This window comes from Limanda limanda, chromosome 2, assembly GCF_963576545.1.
Source record: "Limanda limanda chromosome 2, fLimLim1.1, whole genome shotgun sequence".
Taxonomy (NCBI): Eukaryota; Metazoa; Chordata; class Actinopteri; order Pleuronectiformes; family Pleuronectidae; genus Limanda; species Limanda limanda.
In genome coordinates, this window is record NC_083637.1 from 21,783,699 (window position 1) to 21,806,725 (window position 23,027).

Consider the following 23,027-nt stretch of genomic DNA (forward strand, 5'->3'; position numbering starts at 1 on the left):
GAACGCTTTTGTGAAACCTTTCTCGCCGTGGTCTCCGTTCATCCCGCCCCGAGCCTTTCCAAGCCTGCCCCGGAGCCGTCGCGGCGCACCACGGAGGAAATGCGCCCGGCGGGGGCCAGCCAGCGTAGGGAGAGGGCTCGCGAGGAGATCCTCCCACACCTGCACGGGAGCCCTGATGCACGCGGGGCGCGGGCAGCGCGGAGACAAGAGTCTGTCCACCGGCAGCCGCGGCCGACTGCCGGATGGGATCTGCATCGATCTCATTTTTAGCCTTATGCGAGCGGAGTTGACGGACATCCGTCATAGCGACGGAAAAATTTAATCCCTGAATTTATTGCAGCCGGCAAAAAATTATCGCTCATTTTAATTTATCGCGCAATTAATTGATTTATTGCATATCGCGACAGGCCTAGTCCTCAGTAAATCAAACATCAATGCATCCTTCCAGCATCAGTCTCTTTTAAGAGGAGAAGTAACCGACCTGTCCCATGTAGGAGAAGAAAACAATCAGTCAATCAGTCTATGTCAACAAGAACGTTGAAAGAAAACCGAGGATATTGCCCTGTACATGGAAATATCAGACTTCTTAAGAACTCATTGCTTAATAAACAAAATTATCACGACTGCAACACGTCATCCACTTCAACACTGCAAGTTCAAAGTTTGCAAAGAAACCCGATCGTGGAGAGTTTGGAGCCCCACGTGTGCACCTGCGTTAAATCTGTAATGTGTGCCGTCCTTTTGTCAAAACTCACATTTAAGCCACTCAGTGGGACCCGGCCCGAATACATTTGGTTTAACTTAAGAGTTGGACCACAGCGCTCCGTCAGACCCAAATCCCAATCATGAAAGAGGAAGGGAAAAAAAAGAGTCCGAGCTTTTATCAGCCAGTAACTGACGGCTATAATTTCTTCACTCTGTGGGCCAGCGTATGACTACAGAGTTTATTGAGTGTGCATTTTTATGCAAACGATTTAGGACAAATTTAAAAACACACACACACACACACACAACTTGGGGATGACTCTCTTGAAAGCAAAATTAAATGCAGCTGACTCCGACAGCTGGAAACCATGTTGAATGACATAATCGCAGGCAGGCTAGCCAAGTTATTTCACACACACACACACACACAGAGTCACAAACCCAGAGTACCATTACTTAAAACAGTGATTTACAACACAAGTTAGCATGAGGAGCAACACCCACTTCTTGGATGATAAGACACACCCCTTCCTGTCTTTTTATAACACACACACACACACACACACACACACACACACACACACACACACACACACACACACACACACACACACACACACACACACACACACACACACACACACACACACCTGTTTTGTCTGCTTAAGTATAAACAAGAGCTGGCCAAATGAGAGGTTTTTCTAAACTGCAGTAGAGCAGGATCTCTGTTTGAAAGTTGCTGCACAGTCCATCATCCCTCCTAAAGTGGAAACATAAGGAGAAGAGTTGGAGAGGTGCTTAGGTCACTGGGGTTGATTGAGAGAGAGGGACCATACTTCACCATGGAAGCGCTCTGTGTTCACCTCCTCAGACTCTGCATGTGGGGAAAACTACCTTCCTTTGGCTACTTCTAAAATGTTATCGAATTACACGTGCAAGTTCGAAGAGCGATACGTCACATGTAACGCTGAGAAATCTATCTTCATTCGCCACAACGATGCATCTCAGACCTTGACCCCGAGAGCAGGCATGCGGTGTTGAATTCAGAGAGATACAAACATCTCCTTGGGAGAGGAAATCAAGGCCAGCAGGGCTGCAAATCATTCGGCCTGAAGCAGCGATTTTCTCCAAGGAGCCGGCGATCTGAGTCATTCCTGAAACAATGAGAAAACCTCAGAGAATGGCCAAAAAGATGAAGACCAAACAAGGCTCTCTGCAAAAGTCCCCTGTTTTATTGCTTCTCTGAAAAATATCTCTCTGTTAAAGATCTCTGGACAAATATTTGCCATGAGCCATTTCAGGATTTGTTAGAGGACCAAGGCCATCACCATGTCAACCAGCGCCATGGAAGCAGCGTACTCCACTTCTGACAGAGTTACAAAACAGAATGCTCTTCGGTTTCACATCTGCAAAGCAAGAGTATCACATAATGAAGGTACAGATGGTGCATTTCATTAACACATCAGAATAAGTGAGCAATGCGAAGTTTGATGGTGACAAGATCCAATATCCTCCAACATACAGCTGTAGTGAGAAAACAAACTGGAGAGGAAAGTGTATCTTGGTAAAGACAAAAGAAAAGTACTGCCACAACAAAGGAGGACAGATTTAAGGGGGGGGTCACTGTCTTCAGGGGACAGCCTCATGGACGCAGGTGTCACCGCAGTGAATCCGTCAGCACAGAGCAAACAAACATGACAGCAAGTCAGGATCTACTCGCCTGGGGCTAGAAGGTTGTGTAGCTGATCTCATCAGTAAATAAAGTCAGATGACAGAGAGGGAGGCTTGAGACCAATCACCTTTGACCAGGCCTGACCAGAATGCAGGTTATGTGCATTCATATAGAAATAGATGATGCAAGAGATAAGCCAACATGTCACCGTAGAGCTGAAACACCTACAAAGAGTATAGCTGTTTGTGTTTTCTGTGGTCAAACATCCAACCTGGTTGGACTCGTCTGACTGTACACAGTGTAAGCCGGAGGACTGAGTCACCCGTTGTCCACAGAGCCTTATCGGTCTTCAGGCAACAGCTGATTGGCGCAAAGATTGTGTTGAGTTCGCAGCTGATTTGGCCGGAATGGTGAAAACTTCTTGAATCGAGGTTAAAGAAGTAAAGAAAACCTTTGAGACATGGAACGCAAATCCTTGATCATGCAAAACCCCTCAAGCAACAGAAAAACTAAATGAACTGTGAGCAGCAGAATCCAACAAGTAACCCAACCGCAGTTTCCTATCAGCATGTCATGGAAGGAGGCCTTCGATAGGAACACCCAGAAAACAACGGTCAGAAATAGAATCGTCTCCTTATCTGTGGTCCGTCGTGAGTAAACAGACACCTGTGAAAAGCCAGATCGACTAAAGTACCCGACGTATCCTCCTTTCCCTCGGGGGGGGGCGTAAATAGTGGAACAGGAGTCACCGGACGGGGGAAGAAACTAAAACACTTAACTCTCAATGCTCATTTTTAAACAGTTGGAGAATTAAACACAGGTAGCACGTCACACATCAATGTGGCCCAGACGCATGAAATAAACCCAGCACCCCCCCGCCGCAATACCCCACCCCCTCCCCACTGAGCATGCTGACACTTGAGAGGGCGGCACCTCTCCTCTGCACACAGAGAGCCGTCCCGGGCCCATTCACGGCTCCCAGCTCTATTCTTCTCCGTGGTAAAAGAACCCTTGATCTGAAAGGAGGGAAAAGGGCCTCTGGTATTTCATTTAGCACGAAGCAACCGGCAGAAGAAAGTCTTCCGTTCCCTATTGGCAGGGTAAAACTTTCTCATTTGGCCTGAACATTTTGCACATGCTGCAAATAAAAACCGCCCCAAAAAAATAAATAACACAATCTATGCCTCAGCTTTGAAAGCATGCATGAGATCCACACAGATTTGTGTACTTTTTACTTAGTGCTGTCAGCTCCGAGAAAATGTGGCAGCTGCACAGAGGCAATGAAAGTAGTGAGATAACAGTCTGGATTGTGGAGAACACTGCATCCATTATATCAGTCACACACACACACACACACACACACACACACACACACACACACACACACACACACACACACACACACACACACACACACGCACACACTAATCAACAATCAGCTATCCTTAATAAATAAGCTGCAGCACAAACCTGCTGAACCGACGATCCGGGTCAAGCTGCCGCCTCCGAGTCGTCCTCTCCACCACTGAGATCCACCTGCACTGCAGCGAGTTCCTCTGCCCCTCTGTCCCTCGCCCTCGCTCTAACACGCCTCTCTCGCTGGAGCAGTGTGAAACTGTTGCTGCCCTCCTTCCTCCACGCTCCTCCTCTTTGCTCCTCTCTCTTTCACTCGCTAGATCAGGAGGAGCCACTGGGCTTCATCTGTGCAGAACGAGGGGCGAAGCAACACTGATAGAGAGCACAACTTCTCTGCAGCAGGGGACGACCAGCCTGCGCAGAGAGAGAGGGAATGAGCAAGAGAGAGAGAGAGAGAGAGAGAGAGAGAGAGAGAGAGAGAGAGAGAGAGAGAGAGAGAACTGTGAACTCACTGGCTGCTGATTGTGGCGGTGGAGGGGTTGAAGGGGGGAAGGGGGAGGGGTGAACCTAATTTAAATTCACACACACAGGGGTGAGATGACAGGGTCTTTTGCCCCCCCCCCCCCGGGAGCTTCAGTGATATTATGTTAACAAAAAAGCTTGACAAACAGCTTATTGATTGGCTCGTCCTTCACAGCAAAGTGATGAACCGGGGTAGAGGAAGAAGTCTCCTCGATTGAAGCTTTCTGGATTTACTCCCTCCGTTACTCTCTTTTACTTTCTCTTCCTCCACCCAATCTCTCCCTAAACCCTTCCACCCTTTCGTTTGAGACCAAACTTTTAATTCTAATCCCAAATCGCCTACACTTAAATTTGTTGTTGCTAAATTTCACAAGATCTCTGGCAAGGCATAAAAAACATACCACCACTTGATTTAACTGGGTCTGACAAGAGGGTCGTCGGCTCCAGGGTCCCTCCCTTTCACCCCCCCCCCCCCCCCACACACACACACACACTTCACTTCCAAAAGACTTCCAGCACTTTCCCAGCTTGACAGTCTCCTCATACGAGACATTTCCATCCACTCAAGACTGTGGAGGGAGATTTATCCAAAACAAAGAAAGAAAGAAGGTGATGAGAGTTTAAAATGAGGGAATAAGCACAAAATATCAAGGTGCTGACTTTTGATTCATCAGTAAATTAACAAAACCTCCAGATCGGGGCAAAATCCGCGAAAAAAAAAAAAAAAAATTCACATGTCTTTGTTTAAAAGTCATAAAATGGTAAAAGGTTAAGTATAACTAATTGGTGAACATATCAGGGACTATAGGGTTTTTTTTAAGTGAGAACATTTCAGTGCTGTCACATTGTCGTGATAACGTCAATTTGTTAACTGGGTTGAAATAAAAAGAGGCCAGGGGAATGACATTAAATTAGCATGTGAATGGCTGAGTCACTAACCAGGCTGTCCATGCAAAGTTCAACCGAGGAGCCATTTCAGCCCGCCTCCTTCCCTTCATGATTTAAGCCGTTTCAGACATGAACTGCAGGTAAAATCCGGAGGGATTTGGATATGGAGTTTAACCAGAGTTGTCCTTTCACACATGCACAACGCAGTAGGAGATTCTCTGCACAGACGCTTTCAGCATCAAATCATCTCCATTATTCAGGCTAAAAGTGGAGCAGCCGAGTGCAGCAGGCAGAGGCAGGAAGTGACGTATTAACTCCGCTGCGGAGATCACATGATTTTCTTAACACACAGACATCTTCGGAGTGTGTGGCACAGGCTTTTTCACCTGGACATATTTTGTATTTTAATTTTATTGTCATTCCTGCGGAGAGCCTTATTCGGACATTTGCGTTTACACATTCAGTGCATGTCCGAAAGCAGCTTTATTGAAAGCCATGCCGTCCCATTGAAGTGTTTTGTGGGCATTATTGCAGTGGCGGGTTTTAAGCAGCTTGTAAGAAGATTGAAACATTTTGCAAGAGGCCTCAGTTTTCTCAGAGCAATGTTTAGAGGAATTAAAAAGGGGCATCGCCTGACATAACTTGTGTCTGCAATTTATGGTTAGTGAGGGCAACAACAAAAAAAAAATCTAAAATGAAATTTTAATTGTGTAGGATTAGAGCTTGGATTTATTGCTGACCGGCAGAGAAACAAGGCTGACAACAATTAGAGGAAGCAAAAATACATGGTGGTGCCCAAAAGCAAGTGAGCCAGCTGAGCCCAAACCAATTCAGAATCAATTATTCATCTCCTGCTCCATTGTTCATGTGTGAAAGGCAAACTCCAGAGGAAGTCCGGACCCAATTCTGCGGACATCTCCCGAGCTTATGCCTTGAAACAGCTAAAGTGAATGGGATTCTCTGCTGATCCCACTCAAATGCATGTATATCACTTTATTGATATTTTATGCACCCTTATTACCTCGACTTGTTTATATTTTATACTTAAACTAATATAATATTATATAGTTGCTTATTATTCATATCTCCTTGGTAAATCTTTATTAACGGGCCCAATTTGAAAAATATGTGAAAAAAATTGAAAGGCAAACTCCAAACACTAATTTTGTTGTGTTTCCACAATGTCAATGAAGTTCTTGAATCTTGAATATTGCATTTGGGTATATATGATGAGAGGAACATTCCCTCCTCAGGTCAGAGGAACATGAGTCTCTCACATGGAAAACTGTGAAGTTGTTGCATGTTCTAAATGCACTGAAATAAAAAGCAGCCTCAGCGTTGTGTGGAGTCATTTGTATCTGTCAGCAAACGGCCCGTGCTTCCAGTAAAACCCCAAACCTGTGACCATTGAACATGGAGGTTAACCCAAAACAAAGAAAGAAAGGAGGTGAGAGCTTTTTTGCAATTTTAGAGCTACAGAATACGTACTACAAGAACACACGGGCAAACAATCGTTGGCTTCATTAGTAAATCAAAATAATCAATTATGGCAGCCCTACAAACAAGATGTAATGGCCCATGCTTGCAAACAAACCACAAACCTGTGTAGTCCTCCTGCATGGAGCTCACCGTCATGATCCCACTTCAGATCCAAACACGGCACACATGCATTCATTACACACATAGGATCCAGGACCTCATCCCTCCAGCTCCCGGCGACAGTTCATACCTGTCCCAGAATAAACCTCGGCCTCTGGCCTCCTGCGGCAGAGCTGGAGCTGGAGGCCTGGTCTAACATTAGCACATATCTGAGTGAAATGTGCAGGGGCCCGGCACTCACCACGGGTTAAAAAGGGATGCATGTCTAGATTATTTATGAGTGAGACTGCTAGTTGTACCTTTCTACAATGCCACCTTTAAGGAGAGAAAGATGGCGGAGGGCACTTTGTGAATGGTAAATGCTGTATGTATAGTGCATGTTAAAAAGCACTCACCCTGGTGGGTAATTATATGGTATGTGTGGAGCAGAGTGAGTCTTAAAGTCAGTGTAGAGATGTGAATCTGCAGCTTGTTAGTGTGTGTACACATGAATCAACAAATCATCACGTGCTTTGTGTGTCAGTCTCCTTCCACTAATAGATCCAGACATAATGTTGGTCATCTCAAAACCGCAGACTCAGCAACTGCACAGCAACGCGTTTGCATGTATGATTTGATGGACACTGACACAAGCTGAGGCTGAATATCAGCAGCTTGTCCATTTGTCTGACTTCATCAGCTCAAAGCACAAACACACCTGAAAACGTACATCATGTGACCATTCACATGCACTACGCATGTGTTTACTCGTGTAAACAGGGAGGAGACTATCTACTTTGCAGTTGGTTACAAAAAATACAAACAAAAAACAACCACGTTGAAAAATAAGATCAGGAGTGTATTTTCTTGGACCCAATATGAGATGGAATTATTACTTTTACATATTTTACACCGACATTAGAAGGTATACACAGGATTTTCTTTAAATGCTGGTAAACCCGCAAAAAGGTGTTTAACTCCTTTTTCATTTTCACTTGAGGAGGTCCCCATTTCCCCCCCTGGTGCGTTGGTGACATTGAACATGAAGTACCTGCAACTGAGGATCTTTCTCGCCTCAAGTGTTGCATCTTACAATGATATGAAAAAAGAAAAACAATAAATTCATGAATAAATATTATTCCTGTTTCATGTTGTTCCCAAATGGTAAAAACAATAGGTACATTAATGTTCATGGTTATTTATATGCAGCTTATATGATATCTCAATATGCCTGGCATAATTTTGCAGCGGGAAAGGTGAGGCGTCAAGACAATCAAAATAGAGAAGAAGAAAGTAGTAAATTCACACGGGTGTCGTGTTTCCATCACTGCTGATCTGAGCCGGAGGCGATAAAAACCTGTGTTTACAGCAAAGTCATTAGACCGGAGAGCGCACGTTGAATGTATCCATTCCCATTGCAGACAAACGCCGGCTGTTAGTGGGAGTTTAGTGGGAGTTTTTTGATAAGTGGAAAAGGGGGTTTTGTTTCCTCAGAGTTCAAAATAAAACATCTTCATTATAGGTTCTCAAAAAGTCTGGAGTCGTGTGGACAGGGGGTGTCAACAGTGATGCATTTTAAAACTAAATGTAGTGGTGTGGATATTAACCACAAAACAACAACAGACATTCTCTTCTCTCCTCTCACACTTCACAGTCCAGAGAAATGAGTTACCGTGCTGCGTCAGAGAGGGTCAAACATCCAATGGGACATGAAAATATGAAGCTGTACAGTGTGACATGTTATACAGACATTTACAATGAGAGATCTCAAAGAGAGTTAGAGGCAAAAGAAAGTTGGCATCTTAACACTAATTCTACAAAACAGCTGACGATGCCCAAGCAGACACACAATTTTCCTTGTCAACACTAAGTTCAGAGATGCAAGAGCAGCGTTTTATTAAGTATTTACTCTGCAGAGTGTTTTTTGATCCTGACTATTTGGACCAAGTTCGTGCTGACACTGCGTCCATTTTAATTGTCAAGTGTCTCCTCTCAAGCCACAAAAAATGCTCTTCTCACTGATCCATGGGACAAAAATGCAGCTTTCCTTAATCAAAAACAACCAAGTACACAACAATACCCACACAACTGGAGCATCAACAATAAAACGACAATACAATAGCTCTCTTTTAATTTGCCTGCATATATTATAATGAAAAAGAACTGTGCCTAAAAACAGATTGAGTTGGTACAAAAACAAAACTTCTCTGCTGTGGCTCCAACCCTCTGCATCAGAGTAAATAAGCCCATTCCACCCCCCGCAAAGAGCAGGAGACGTAGCTGCTGACGCGAGCTCAAATCTCCTGAAGACCCCAGAGGAAGAGCTGGGATTCACCTGCAGAAGCCTGTAGTGACCTGTTGGTCTGGGGCCAGCATCGATAGAGAAGTGGCTATGTGGTGTAGAGAGAAGTTAAGGCCTGTATCACAGTGGGTTTGTTTGGAAATCTGAACAATGTGTTGTCATATTGTTGATAAAACATAATAGTGGAAGGGTTTGTGGCAGCTAGAATAGTCTGTGTGTTTGTACGTGTTGGAATGCTCCCAAACATTTGTTCCAGAATCCAGACAACTAAATTCACAGTCGGAGCAGCAGCTTGGAAATTCGGGCCAAATGTTCACGCAAGTTGCCGAGTTGCTGAAATCATCACAAACTAATGAACCTAATTTACAATCAGCTCTAAAGAGTAGTGTTTAATATGAATGTTATACTATAGGTGTATCTCTCATAGTCCCAACACAGTTATTAAGCCACTAGAGTTTCATGATTATCATGCACACATTTTAAATGATTTATATGGTTATGTCAAACCGGATCCTTTTTCTTTGCTCTTCATTGCAATCCAAGTATTTTAAAAACTGTCCAGGTGTGGATTGAATGTTATAAACATAGAATTACATCAGATTTTGTTGACAGGGTCCATGTTTTTTTAAGACTTTAATGTCGGAAAACTCACTTCACAACTCTGGAGAAGCGTGAGTAAATGTGATAAGTGAACCTGACAAATGGCCTTGTTTTTCCATTGTTTGTTCCCCGATTTCAGTCGACTCGTGTCCTGGGGCGACACCCCAGAGTCAAGGGGGTGTCGCGACTCAGAGCCTACGTGTGGGGGTGGTCTTTAATTCCCCTTGTTGACTGTAACACCATGTGACAAGAGATAAACATAGTGTTTCAGCTAATGAGTCCGTGTCTGGAGCGAGGTCAGGAGGTGCTCATTACGGTCAAGATGCACACTGGCACTGAGAGCGTGTTTCCAGGGTTACCTTAAATTGAATAATCTAAACTGCGAGAACGGTGACAAGGGCATGTTGTTTCAAAGTGACTTGAGATCAGCTGAACACGTGTAAACCATCCGCACAGAAAAACAAGACGGCAGCTTCTGCCATAATTGAATCGGGGTTTAGCGGGAACAAAAAGTCATCTGCTTTCGACAGTTCATCGAAAATACGAACATCCAACCCTAATCTCCCCGTGTGTTCCGGAGGGAGCAGTTAAAACATGTAGTAAATCTTACACATATCCGAGAGGGTGGGGTGGGGGGGCCGTGAGAGCACCTCTTCCACAGAAGACCCGGGCTCGGAGCCCCCCCGACTCCAGTGGAGACGCGGAGCGAGAGACCCAGACAAACACAGGTCGCTGCCAAGCATCGTTACTTACAACACCCGCTGTACTCCAGCGCACATTTCCACTGCCGGCTGCCAGACCCAGTGACGGTGACATTACAGAAAAACAATCTGCTAAAAAAATAACTGAAAATCTCTCCCACAGAGAAAATCAATTTAATGTGGGATGTGCTATTGGAAACAAAAGGGTATGGACATTTCTGGAGTGTTTTTATGCATCGGGACAGAATGACTAAAGAGTAAAAATATTTTGATATCACTGTGTGGCTCCATTTTGAATAATTGTATAAGTGTATTGCAGGCTGTCAGGCCCCTCTAAATGTTCAGTTTTTGGACGAAGCAGAGAGTCAAAGAGTTATGATGTTTGTATTGTGGACTTTTATGGCGACTATGATGACACTAATGAAATTATAAATGGAGACCCTCTGAGCAGAACTGAGCCACAATGGAGATAAATCATTGGCTCGGGTTCGGGATTCCTAGAGTTCCAGGTGTGTGAATCATTTATCATCATTTATAGAATGAAAACAAAAGATGATTAAAAAAAGTAGAGCTAGACAATTTACTCTGGAATGAGTTTTCCACAGATATATCAGTTTTGGTGTTTGTTTGCCAATAGGAAAACTTATTTTACAGAAATGCAAGAAAGGTCTGTTGGGTTATGTTTACAATTTACATCAAAAATTAAAGGCCTCGGTTTATTAAAGTATTTAGTTGGATTCGTGTTTTTTTATTAGTAGTTATTTATTATTAAGTTTATGGTTAAATTGGAAAATATCAAGCTTTAGTATCACCCTTATCAATTGGGCTCTAACTTATATATGAGTAAAGAGAACCAGCTTTTTTCTCCTGATTCAGGCAAGATGCCACTTGTAGTATATCCACAGATGACACTCATGATGTTAGTGCTACCATTTCAGCTCACAGAGGCCTTGAATGATATTCATCTAAAATCATGAAAACAGAAAATGAAAAAAAACCTAAATTTTTTCGGGGTGGGTGTTTTCCTTTAAGACTGACCCGACAAGTGTTAGGTCACGTCAGACTTGAGTTGCAGAGCACTGAGCTGTAACGCTCCTCCTCATCTCCTCGTCCTCCCGCAACTGCAACTGCATTTTCTCTTCTGCTGTCATGAGGAGGCTCAAATGAATCAGCCTATTGAGCCGGGCAGAACTGTGCACTGGCTTTGACAGTGCCAAAGTGTGCGTGTCCGTGCACGTGAGTGAGAGAGAGCAACAGGGCATGCGTGTGTGTGTGTTTCAGTCCAACTTTCCCAGCCTCCCAGAACACAAAGCTGTCCTTTGTGGCCTCTCAGCACTACAAAGCCCCACAGGCCACCAGAGTTGAAAGTGAAAAGTGTGTGAGCTGTTGAGTGAGTTGAGTCTTTGGTGTCTATATGTCATGTGCATTTGACTAAATATGTAAAAGTAAAGAAAGAGAAGAGATCATCTGCATGAGTGCAGTCTCTTCACATACTGTACATGTGTGTCTTGTGTCCGTGGTCAACCTGTGGCCACAGACAGCACCCACTCTGCAGTGGGCTGGGATGCACCAAACCATTAAAAGACACATCATGTGGCTCAGAACCAGAGTCGAGCACGAACTCCACCGCAAAAGCCTGGCACACACACATACAGCCATAACGCTAAAGATATACGATCTCACCGACTAGACCAGAGCGCTCGCTTCCATCCTGACACAACAAAAGTGCAACAACTCTCATCAGATACGGCCGTAAAACACAAAACAAACACACAACATCTGCAATCAGTCTTAGACACACACACACACACACGTATATAAACAAAACCCCACCTCCAGCTGTTGATGAGTCACAGATGAGACGGCTGTTATTAATCAGGGACACACCCACACTGATTATAATAAAAACTGTTTTATAACTGCAAATAAGTAGATGACAGATGTTGGAAAGACCCTCTTTGATTAATGTGTGTGCGCACGTGTGTGTGTGTATTTCCAGGTCTGCAGAGAGAGAGAGAGAGCTGGAACCTTTCCATCATCATCTCTGTCTAACCACACTGATTTGTTTTTTTATACCGTCAACCAAATATCTCAATTAAATCAGCTACACTAGTTTTGTTCAGTCAAGATGTGAACACTTACATCAATAGATTTGACACAACCGACAGGATTAACAGGAACAAACTTGTAATTAACTCAACCCAAGTCGTGCTGCAGGGTTCGGCTGGACGTCATTACACAGTACTCCACGGTGGATGTGCACGGGAGTGTCTATGATTTACAACAACAACTCTCCCTGGAAGTCGGAGAACCGCAGGCCTTTTCTTGTTCCCACCCTTTATACGATCCATCTCTGTGGGTGGACGCCTGCAGGACTTTTTATGTTTCTATAACTGTATCCTCCACCAGCTGCTCGTCTCTGTAGTGAAAGGTTTTCTTATTCAAATCCTCTTTTGTCCTGAAGGGTCGTCTCTAAGCTGGCGCCAGTTTGCACGTCATCATGTTGACTTGTGTTTGACAAAGACAAATACCTGTCAGACTCAGAGATGAATGTCCGTTACTGTATAAACACGGTACGCAGCCGTCTTTCAAGTTTCGGAGGACACTCCCTTCCAAATGTATCCAAAAGAAACATATCTACACAAACGATTAAAAATGTCAAAAAAAAATAGAAGAAAGCCAACTGCTCTGGGGCTTCCCATAAAGAAGGATGAACAATTCAAATGGACTGCGAGTGCCTGCAGACTGAAAGTCATCAAACTGTGATAGAGGGTCATTAAGTACCAGTTATGCTCAGGCTACTCTCTGTCTGGAATTAAATAGGGTTTACAGAAACAAAGGTATTGATTTTGTTACGTCTCTCCATCAAAATATCATGTGCTAAAAACAACAACCAATGAAAATGTATTTTTAATGGTGGTATATATTAGCTCTTCAATCATGTTAGGTCGTTATTGTCTGTATCTGTGCATTTGTGGACTTTTATTTTTATTTCAGTTCTTATACATTTACAGTAAGATAAAAAAAAATTCTGACTGAAGAGGACAGTAATCATTTACTATTCTCCACTCTATGTTAGAGATTTTGTCTGTTGGGATTTGGTGCAATTGAATTGAATTGAATTGAAATATTATCTTCACACTGGTCGATTTCATACCAAAGACCAAGGTAATTTCCGCCATCCCCGTTTCTGGTGAAAGTCAAAAACTCCACTATTGTGTGCTACCCTGTCTCATAAAAACTACGCTTGTCTACAAATACACATCATGAAATTGTATCTGCATTTTGTTTTCTATTCTAATAAAGATGATATGTTGTTAAAGTTCAAAATACTTTGATAAAGAAGAAAATTTATTTGTTTTCCTCCCAAAACATCAAATGTTGTAGTATAAAAGTTTTTCATGGTGATAATTAGGCACTAACGGTACATGGTGAAGGTTGGGTAAGAGTGTGGCCTTGTTCAACACAGAAGAAATCACAGTGACTTCAAGCACAATGCATAGAGCACGACTTTCCCCTTTAACCACAGTCCTTTTGTTACATCAGTCCAACCACAGATTTTAATCTGGATGCAAACCCCGGGCTGTAGTGTGAAAATTGCCACCACAATGTAAACTAACTGGAAAAATAGTTAAATAGACAATGAGTGTCATTTTGAAGTGACATGTGTGTTTATACAGAGGCTGATCTGTGGGCAGCCGAAGTGTGGTCTGGATTAGCAGTGAGATAAGAGCAGCTGTGATGTCATCCGAATGAAAGGAGCAGAGACGGCAGACAGCGAGTCAGTGCCGAGTCAGTGCAGTGTCTACGAATCACAGAGTCGATTAACTGCACCAAGTATCGAACACAGAGAAGCTGACGGCCGCCTGGGGGTTTGAAAAGCTGCGTTTTACCAGGGAGGAGACTGGTGGCAGGTCTGAGTCTCCAGACCAGCTGCTGAACCATCACAAAATGAAAATAAGATAAATGATTCAGGTTCTCAGAGGGTGGTGATAAAAAAAGAGAATGGATTGATCATGTCAACATTTTAAAATCATTAAAATATTATTTTATTGTTGTGTACAACAATATGAAAAGCTGAACAAGAGAAAATATCTTTTGTAGTCTGCTTGTATTTCCTGCCAGACTGAGATGGACACATTGCATTTAATTATAAACTGCCAGAATAACAAGCAGAATTTGGAAAATCCCCAAAAATGTGTCACTCCTTTTATTAACTTTTATTCTTCTTCCACTGGGGCTCTCTCGAAAAAATAAAATAAAATCTAGATTGATGACATCATGAAGCAGCTTGAGATCATGGGACTTTTTGTCTTCACCACCATTGCCATTGAAAATCTACCCGATGGAAGAAAATTATGTTGATGTCATGTATTTAAGTTTTATATAGGTTGCATAGCAAACGGAAATAAATAATATTATTCCAATAAGAGTGACCAATAAAAAAATAGAGTGGAAGGAAAAAACAGCCGAACCAGCCTGGCTAACTGGTGTCACTGGGTTTTTCCTTCGAGAGCTGTCACTTGTTCCAGAGGTTCTAGTAGAGACGTGCACAGCAGCGGCTAAAGCGGAAAAGATGCAAATAAAAGTCGACCAATTACTAGTTGTGTGTTTGTTACCTTCAATAAAATGGTGGAGTTTGAGCATTGTTGAAAGAATTGGGGATGATGTTATTGTACAATTCAACTAAATATGTAACATTGGTCTAGTATAGGTCTTTTTAAACATTTTAATAAAAAATTAAGTAAATTCTATAAAAACTTAATATAATGACATTTCAACAATGTGCATGACATCAGGACCAGGCTCCTTACAGCCTTGCTGGGCAAAGGAAATGTAAAAGAGATGAAAAAGATGGGCAGAGGAAAGCAGGAGGAGAATAGACAAAGAACAGTAATGGAAAGTAACAGTGAGCGGAGAATACAGAGAAAAAGCAAGAAAAAAAGGAAAATGACCAATGGAAAGTTTTGACCTTAGCTTTCTGACTCCAGTAAATGGTTTTGCAGTCAAATGTGCTTTATACCTCTGTTCTCCTCTTTTGTATTTCTGGCTACTTCTCAACTTTTCTTTCAGATCTCCTCGTGCAGACACCATCGAAACCCTCAGGAACACCTACTCTACTTTCCTCCCTCGGCTTCTGTCTTTGTTATCTGGTTACATGGACACACTTCATGAGACGCCAAGCTTTTCACTTTTTCACCTTCAACAACTCTCACCGACTTAAATCACATGAGACTGCTTTACAGGAATAGTTAGCTTGCTGGACAGAAAGAGAAAGTAAAGTGACTTGTTATGTTTTGAGATTTCTTTAAACTATATTGTTGTATTAGCAATATATTAAATGACTGTATGATGTGAAGGAGTCACTTCTATAGACAAACCTACAGAATGATCACCTGTTGCCCTCAGCTCTATAGAACATTGCAGTTTTTTGGTTTTGTGGCTCAAGTTTAGTGTTTGGTTCAGTGTCTCCAGTATTATTGGGAATGTGAGAATGCAAATGTCTGAATCAATTGGTCTGGACAATTTTTTTTCCCTTTTCTTTTCCTGCCAGGCCCCAAGTAAAGTATCCAGAAAATGTCAAAGTGAGCACTAGACGAAAAGCAGTATTATTGTCACAGTGAACCTCTACGGACAGGCCTAATCCCCTGCTGTAACCAACTGTTTCCATGATGTTACCTCGGCGTTCGCCAGTGAAGACAAGGTGGGTCTATCGGCGTTTGCGGACCTTAAGGGGGATTTGGAGAACAAAGGAGAGAGCCGCGGGGGGGCTCGCGCCGCTGCGCGGACCGATCGCGACGTGTGATCTAATTAGCATATGAATCGGAGTCCAGCCGCTGGCTAGAACCTCTCTCTACTCACCATTGGAGGAAACCACAGACCCTTGAAACTAATGTCACTCGTGATTGGCTGGTAGAAGTGTTGCTATTGGTCACCTTATGGGTCATTGCAGTGCACACGTGGGGTCACAGCATTCCGCACGTGGGGTAAGCCCCTCCCACACAATATTTATAATAAAAATGTATATATTAATATTTATTATTATTTATAAGTAAGCCTTTACCAAAAGCACTGCAGTTAATTAAAACTAAACATTCATGTGATGCTTGATGTTATAGGTGAACATATTGTACAGGGAACAAATGTGAACAAGGTATATATGGAGTGAAAGCTTTATTTACATACAGCAAAAATATTGTACAAAATCTCAGGTGAGGCTTGAAATGTTTCTCTGCAGCCTCTGGGTCATAACTTCTTTGTGGGACTGTCTGAATCTTCTCCAGTGTGTGGACGTCTGTGGTGTGTAGCTGTGAGATCCAGTGTAGCTTCCAGTCTTATATGAAGTGTGGGACACAGGTCAGTGTGCTCCTGGCTGTGGAAGGATGGATCCATGTCATCTGTCCCGCTTCAATCAGCTGTAAACACATTCAGTAAAATTAGCACAGTTCAATGACAACATACACCTTTACATGTAACTGGAAAATTATTTAATGAATATAACCTTACCCTCTTTCTTCTCCGACAACTCCTCAATGCTGATGTAAGGTCTGGTCGGATCATACTGGCTCATAGTGTGTCTTTGTACGTCATGGACAGGCAGCTGGAAAACACCACATGTAACATGACTTTATTATTAATAAACGGAAATAGCCGCGCTGCATCACCGTTGGAAGATCCACAGCAAAAAAACACCAAAACAATTCATAAACAGTTACTTACATTCAATGGCTTAATTTTCTGCACTTTAAATCCGGACTTTCAGCGTCTCAGCCTAACGCCTCTTTGTTTGTGTGTGTGGGGGGGGGGGCTGAGGCTGTGAAAACATACAGAAAAAAGTCACGTTGATGAAAAAACTTAACGAGAACAAACTGTTACATCTAAGTAATTCATACATATTTACACATGCACTAGATCTGCTCCAGCACTCGATGCTGTATTCGTATTTTAGCAACTTTCTCGCTATCCCAAAGAGTGGCGGACATGCTTTCAGATGTACCAGTTAGCTTAGTGGTTAGCATGGCGTCTCTAGCTCACCGTAACTCAGGGACTGTGCATCCGTCTTCTCCGCCTCGACTCGTCCACACCGGGCCCGCGGCTCTGCTTCCCACGCACTCATCTTCTCCTCCAGGGAACAGCGTCGTGTCAACTTCAGCAAGTTATTTACCCCGAGAACAGAGTCACTCGTACGGGACAAGCTAAACACGACCCGCTTCCTGTCTGCGGGACACTCGACGCTGCTGCACGGCGTTTACGAGGCTCTGATTGGACGAGTCCATCAGCTGATGACGCGAGCGGGTGACGTGAGCAGCGGTTACTTCGTGGGATAAGTATTTGACTGAGGCCAGGTTTATTTTTTGTGGTGTTTAGTAAATTTACACACATGATTCACTCATGCTGTTCTGTGTTCGTAACCTTATAGTTGAATGCACTTATTGTAAGTCGCTTTGGATAAAAGTGTTGACTGTTTTAATGGAATACTGAGAAAGTTTAATAACAACAATTAGACAATTGAAGTTCAAATTATGAAGGAATTTAAGCTCTATATTGTGTCTCCTTTATATTTAAAATAATAATCAAACTGAGTGGAGATGTATGTTGTATCCAAACAGCCGGCTGCTGTGTTTTGTCACTGTGCAGTCCATGGGGGATTAAATATTACACTGAAAAAATAAATCATTAAATCAATGAATGTTTCATAGCAATTTTGAAAGTAGTGGTGAAAAGGTACCATTTATAATTCATGGAACAGCTTAGTTTGCCATTGACATGTGAATTTGATGCCAGTATTTTGGGAGGACAGATATTTTTATGGAAAGCCAGTAGAAGTTTGGAGCTTACAGGACACAGATGATCATACCCAGCATCATTTATTTGCTGGTAGAGGTGTGGTTTACACTTCCTCTGTGCATTTAACCAGCACAATTGAAAAAGTGACTGTAATCATGCCACTCTATACAGTTGTTGAGATTTAGGATTGTTTTGGATGACAATAAAAATTTGAAATAAAGTGCATTGTTTCATTTCTTTTGACTGCATTGACCTTTGTTCGTGGTATACAATATAATTCATTATAGCACACTTACTTACTTAAGAACAATTTAAAATTTCAGGTTTAATATTTATTTTAAGCCTGGTTTACTCAGCCAGATAGTTTGTTGGTGCCTCTTACACATTGGTGTTATCTGCTCTCAGGGAAACTGATTTGCATTTGTGAAGCTCAGAGCATTGTCATTTGCATGTGAAAGCGTCCTCTAGGAGTTGGAGCAGGGGGGGTCAAATCTCAACAGCTCACAGGCTTGACAACTGCAGGAACCCTGAGCGTTTCCTTTGCTGCCTGCAGATACGTGTGAAAGTCGTTAACCGAAGGATGTGCCAACACTTCTCTGCGACACAGATTGACACAAACGCTTCTTTTCATGCAGTGGAGCTCATGTGAGAATACAGCTGGAAAATGTCTGGAAAATCACAGCAACAGAGAGGACTTATTGATTATGTTTCTAACACATGACATATTTGAAACTGAAAGAATACGAATATCTCAAGATGAAACCGAGCTACTATACAGAAGACACAGCCGATGTCAACCTGTTTCCCAAATGTCCAGTACCACATTTTAGTGTTAATGTCCGAAAACAGCTTGTGTTTGAATATAACTATTAAAAGTCCACACACATCAAAAGGCCTAATATGACTAATTCATTTCAATTGTGTGTATAACTGCTGAACTCCTACTACCAGCACAAACTAAATAACAGAATGCACCATGAAACTCATTAAGGGATTCACATCAGCAGCTGTTAATCCACTTTCTATTATGGTGTAATTTATAAATGGAGCATTAGGAGCTTATCCAGATGTCTTTGCCGCCGTTTGCACTCTAAATGGCAAACGCATCCAAACAAAGCTGACAGCTCGAGTGTGAATCCTGTGGCAGATCCCTGACCGTTTTTCAAACAAGCTTACACTGAGTGTAAAAAAATCTAAACGCACCCTTTAAGAAATTGTTTGGTTTACTACATACATAAACAATTACGAATACAAATATCAAAAAAACAAAAAGTTCAAATTGTTTATCAGGGCAGAAGTTGAGTGCATAAGATTATATGAGGGCAAATGCTTAATGGAGCAAATAATTATGGGTTTTTGGTCCTCGATGTCAGATGAAAAGACGCAGCTATTTATATGGCTAGTCCGTTGTGATATTAAAGGGATAGTTCACCAAAAAATTTAAATTCCCTCATTATCTTCTCACCACTATAAAAAGTCCACTTCCGAAGGTGCGATGCTAGCGGAAGTAGCGGTGCAAACTCCAAGCATGCCCTTGGGTGTGTGTTCGGTTTTCTGGCGTGTCCATGAGAACGTGAAGGCGCCTCCGAGGAGGATATCAGAGGACATTTAGGTTTAAAACATGGTGTAAATGATGCCGTTCCGAGCCAAATATGAATGTCGGAGCTTGCAGACACTTGGATCACACCAAACGAACAGTATGGAGGCAAGTTATGTTTTTTTTCATTATGTCTGAAGAAGGGGTCACCTTGGCTGCAACACTGTTTACAACCTGATACTCCTCAAGTGTCTTGTGGACTCAAAGACTTCAACCACCCCTCCATCTTCATAGTGCTGAGTAAATAATGAGTGCATTTACATTTTTCAGTGAACTATCCCTTTGAAGACTAATTAAGTCAGAAATTCCTAATAAGGCTGCAGCAGTACCATTGTTCAACATACTGATCTAGATAGAAAGCACAATAGCAACCAGCCAAAGCTGCAGTAATAAAGCAGCCAAACCTGGTTAATGTTCAAACGGTCCCATGCAGTGATGAAGAACCCAGATATGAGATCGACTGTCGCCCAGCTCAGACTGCAGCAGGACTCTGAGAGGTATTTGACACATTATGAGACACGTCAGCGACCACAGCTGCGATGTTTCCCCTCCATGACCTCATGAGCTCTGGACCTGGGAGATTTGCCAAACTGGGACTAAGCGGATGAGAGAGATGCACTGAAAGTATCTGACAGGGAGCGAGGGAGAGTGGGAGGGTAAGATAAGACCTGTGAGAGGAGGCAGATACAAAGTAAAGAGATGGAAAAGAGAGGATGGATCGACAGAGAAGACCCTCCTCAACGTGCATTCTTGCCCCTTACAACACATTTCACATGTTTCTAAAGATCCAAAGCAAAATACTGCAAAGATACTTTACTTGACATCTGAGTATGCATCCTACAGACGGATGAGAACTAATATCTAACTCTAAAATGCAGGAGAATAGAAAAGCTCAAAATGCTGCTGTACCCTGCCTTCTGGAGACGTTCACTCTCTTCAAGATGTTTTTTGTGCTTTTTGGTTATGATGGTCATCATGAAAGATGAAGAAGAAACAGGTTCCACCAGGTATCTTTAAATGAGTTTTGGATTATGACTCTAAACAGAAGCAGAACTGTGACTTCTTAAAATGTATAAGCAAGGCAGACACTGCAAACAGCAATCCAACGAATTAAATGTATCTTGGAAATTAAATATTTGTCCAATTTGTCACACAATATGTCTGTTGACCATGGAAATCTGTTGACCATAGAAATCAAAATTTTGGTCTTTCAACATAACATATATATCCCAAACACTGAAGAACACTGACAACATGCGCAAAACAAGAATTTGTTTTTTTTTATGAAAATTAACTTAATTTGCAATTTACTTTGATATTTAAAAAGTAAAAAACTCCTTGACAGCTAAAGGTTAACATACTGACACGGTCGAGACACAAAATATAAAACACAACAAGAACAGACAGTCAAGCAGTGATGTATTAAAGAGGGGAATAGAAAGCAGAAATCCGAACCACACCTCGAGAGTTGGCAAACTCACGAATGCATGACTGTTACATAGAGCAGAAACTGCTGCAGGAAATTAGATTATCTCTGTTTAGTTTGTATAGGTTTTCAAAATAATGTGCAAGAAAGAAGAGGAGATCCATTTCTCAAAAAGTGGAAATAACGTCTGGCAGCTGTGGCCTGTTCAGCAAAAAGCTCTTCACATGAACCAGCGCTGGAACAATTGACATTTAGAAAACAGTAATGTGTGACTACAAAGACTTGGAAGGTGTAGAAAGTGATAGTCCTAATTTTCTGGGTAGAGGAAAGGTGACTTCTTGTTGTTTTTTTCTCCATTAAAAGGAATAGGAAAGTGGTCTCATACCTTCAGACGGACACACAGATGGACAGATAGATTGAGTGCTGTCACTCTTGTCTTATAGCGTATAAAATACATTATATATAATACAGTAGGAAGTCTGGCCAGAGGCTGGTTGTAAGCGTAGCACTGACCATGTACATTTTGAGTCCTTGAAAAAACCCATAAGGAGAGTGGAGGTGGAGGCTATCGCTTGGCAGCCCAAAACTTTCCACTTCAGTCAACACTACATTGCAGATTTTTTTCATTTTCTTTCCCATCTACTATGAGTGTAACGGCATAAATAATACTCTAGACAGAAATATGCTACTGATGCAATGAGCAGGTGTTTAAAAAGCTTGAGCAAGAGCTGAAATGGTGCGTGTTGATGCAAAAGTCTAACCTCCCGAGGGACTGTTTGAGTTAATGATGTCTCGACAACTAGGACAAAAACAGACACAAACATGTTGTTACTTTCTGCATCCAAGTCTGCTGAGGCCTGCAGCAGCTCACCAGGAAAGCTCTCAGCCATGTTAAGTGTCTGGGGTGAAGAAATCGGTCACAATTAGAAGCACACATGAAGTTGGTTCAAATAAAAATTTTTAACCAATTGTGTGTTATTTGAAGTTCGTAATACCACAGTCGAAAGCAAAAGTTAGGCAAAGTGAGTGAAGTCAAAACCTGAAATCAAAGCTTCAAGAATAAAGTCCACTTTACATCCTGAAGGATGAAGCCTATTCATTATCCTTGAAGATGCTGTATGCTCTGTAATTCAACATATCTCACATACTGAAAAATATAATCAAAAAGATGAGACTCAACTTTAGCAAACACCTGCAATCTTTCTTTTTCAGCAAGTAAACAACCAAATAGATTGTTTGGATATAACTGAGGCAGGCGTCCCATACCTTCCGCACAATGGTAAATAATACTGCCACTTAAAGCAACCAGAGACAATTGTGACAATGTGTTTTTCTTTAATCATGGTAATAATAAACGTGTGCTTAGGCCTGTCACGATAACACATTTTTCTGTGCGATTAATTGCCCCAGAAATTATTGCGATAAGCGATAATATTGCCGTTTTGACACCATTTTCAACTTATATAATGATAATGGCATAATAATGCAAGTACACCCTTTCGAAGATCAATAAACTTTTATTTTTAAAGAACACTGGAACTGGACATCTGAAAGACATTTAAGAAAGACTTTTTTATTGCCAAATATATGAACTGTTTAAAGTAGATTATAAATATAAATAAATACAAAAACTTTTTAACTTAAAACTATGAATAATATATGAACTGTTAACAAAAGTTTACACTATACTTAAATAAATAAAAATAAATACAAAACAGACACACTCGGACTCGTGACTCTGACTCGTGACTGGTGCCTGAGCCAATTGAGACCCCGTGTCTCCGCGGAGACCACCGTGTCTCCGCGGCTGGGGCTGTCGCAGGCAGGCTTCCGCCCGCCTTCGTCCCCCCGAACGCTTTTGTGAAACCTTTTTTGCCGTGGTCTCCGTTCAT

At 42.1% G+C, this 23,027-nt stretch overlaps 1 protein-coding gene and 1 long non-coding RNA gene across 2 annotated transcripts in view; both read right to left on the reverse strand.

Annotated features, from left to right (window-relative positions):
- Positions 1-4,064, reverse strand: part of add3a (adducin 3 (gamma) a) — a 71,358-nt gene extending 67,294 nt beyond the window's left edge. Inside the window, exon 1 of the mRNA XM_061082709.1 lies at positions 3,848-4,064. The gene's annotated coding sequence lies outside the window, so the exon portion shown is untranslated. The remainder of the gene's footprint in view (positions 1-3,847) is intronic.
- A 12,421-nt stretch (positions 4,065-16,485) lies between these two features.
- Positions 16,486-18,743, reverse strand: LOC133024018 (uncharacterized). The gene is made up of 4 exons (XR_009683097.1): positions 17,360-18,743; positions 17,045-17,138; positions 16,832-16,925; positions 16,486-16,740 (listed from the first exon to the last, which is right to left on the reverse strand). It is a non-coding gene; the product is annotated as an uncharacterized LOC133024018 (long non-coding RNA).
- Positions 18,744-23,027: the final 4,284 nt, after the last annotated feature.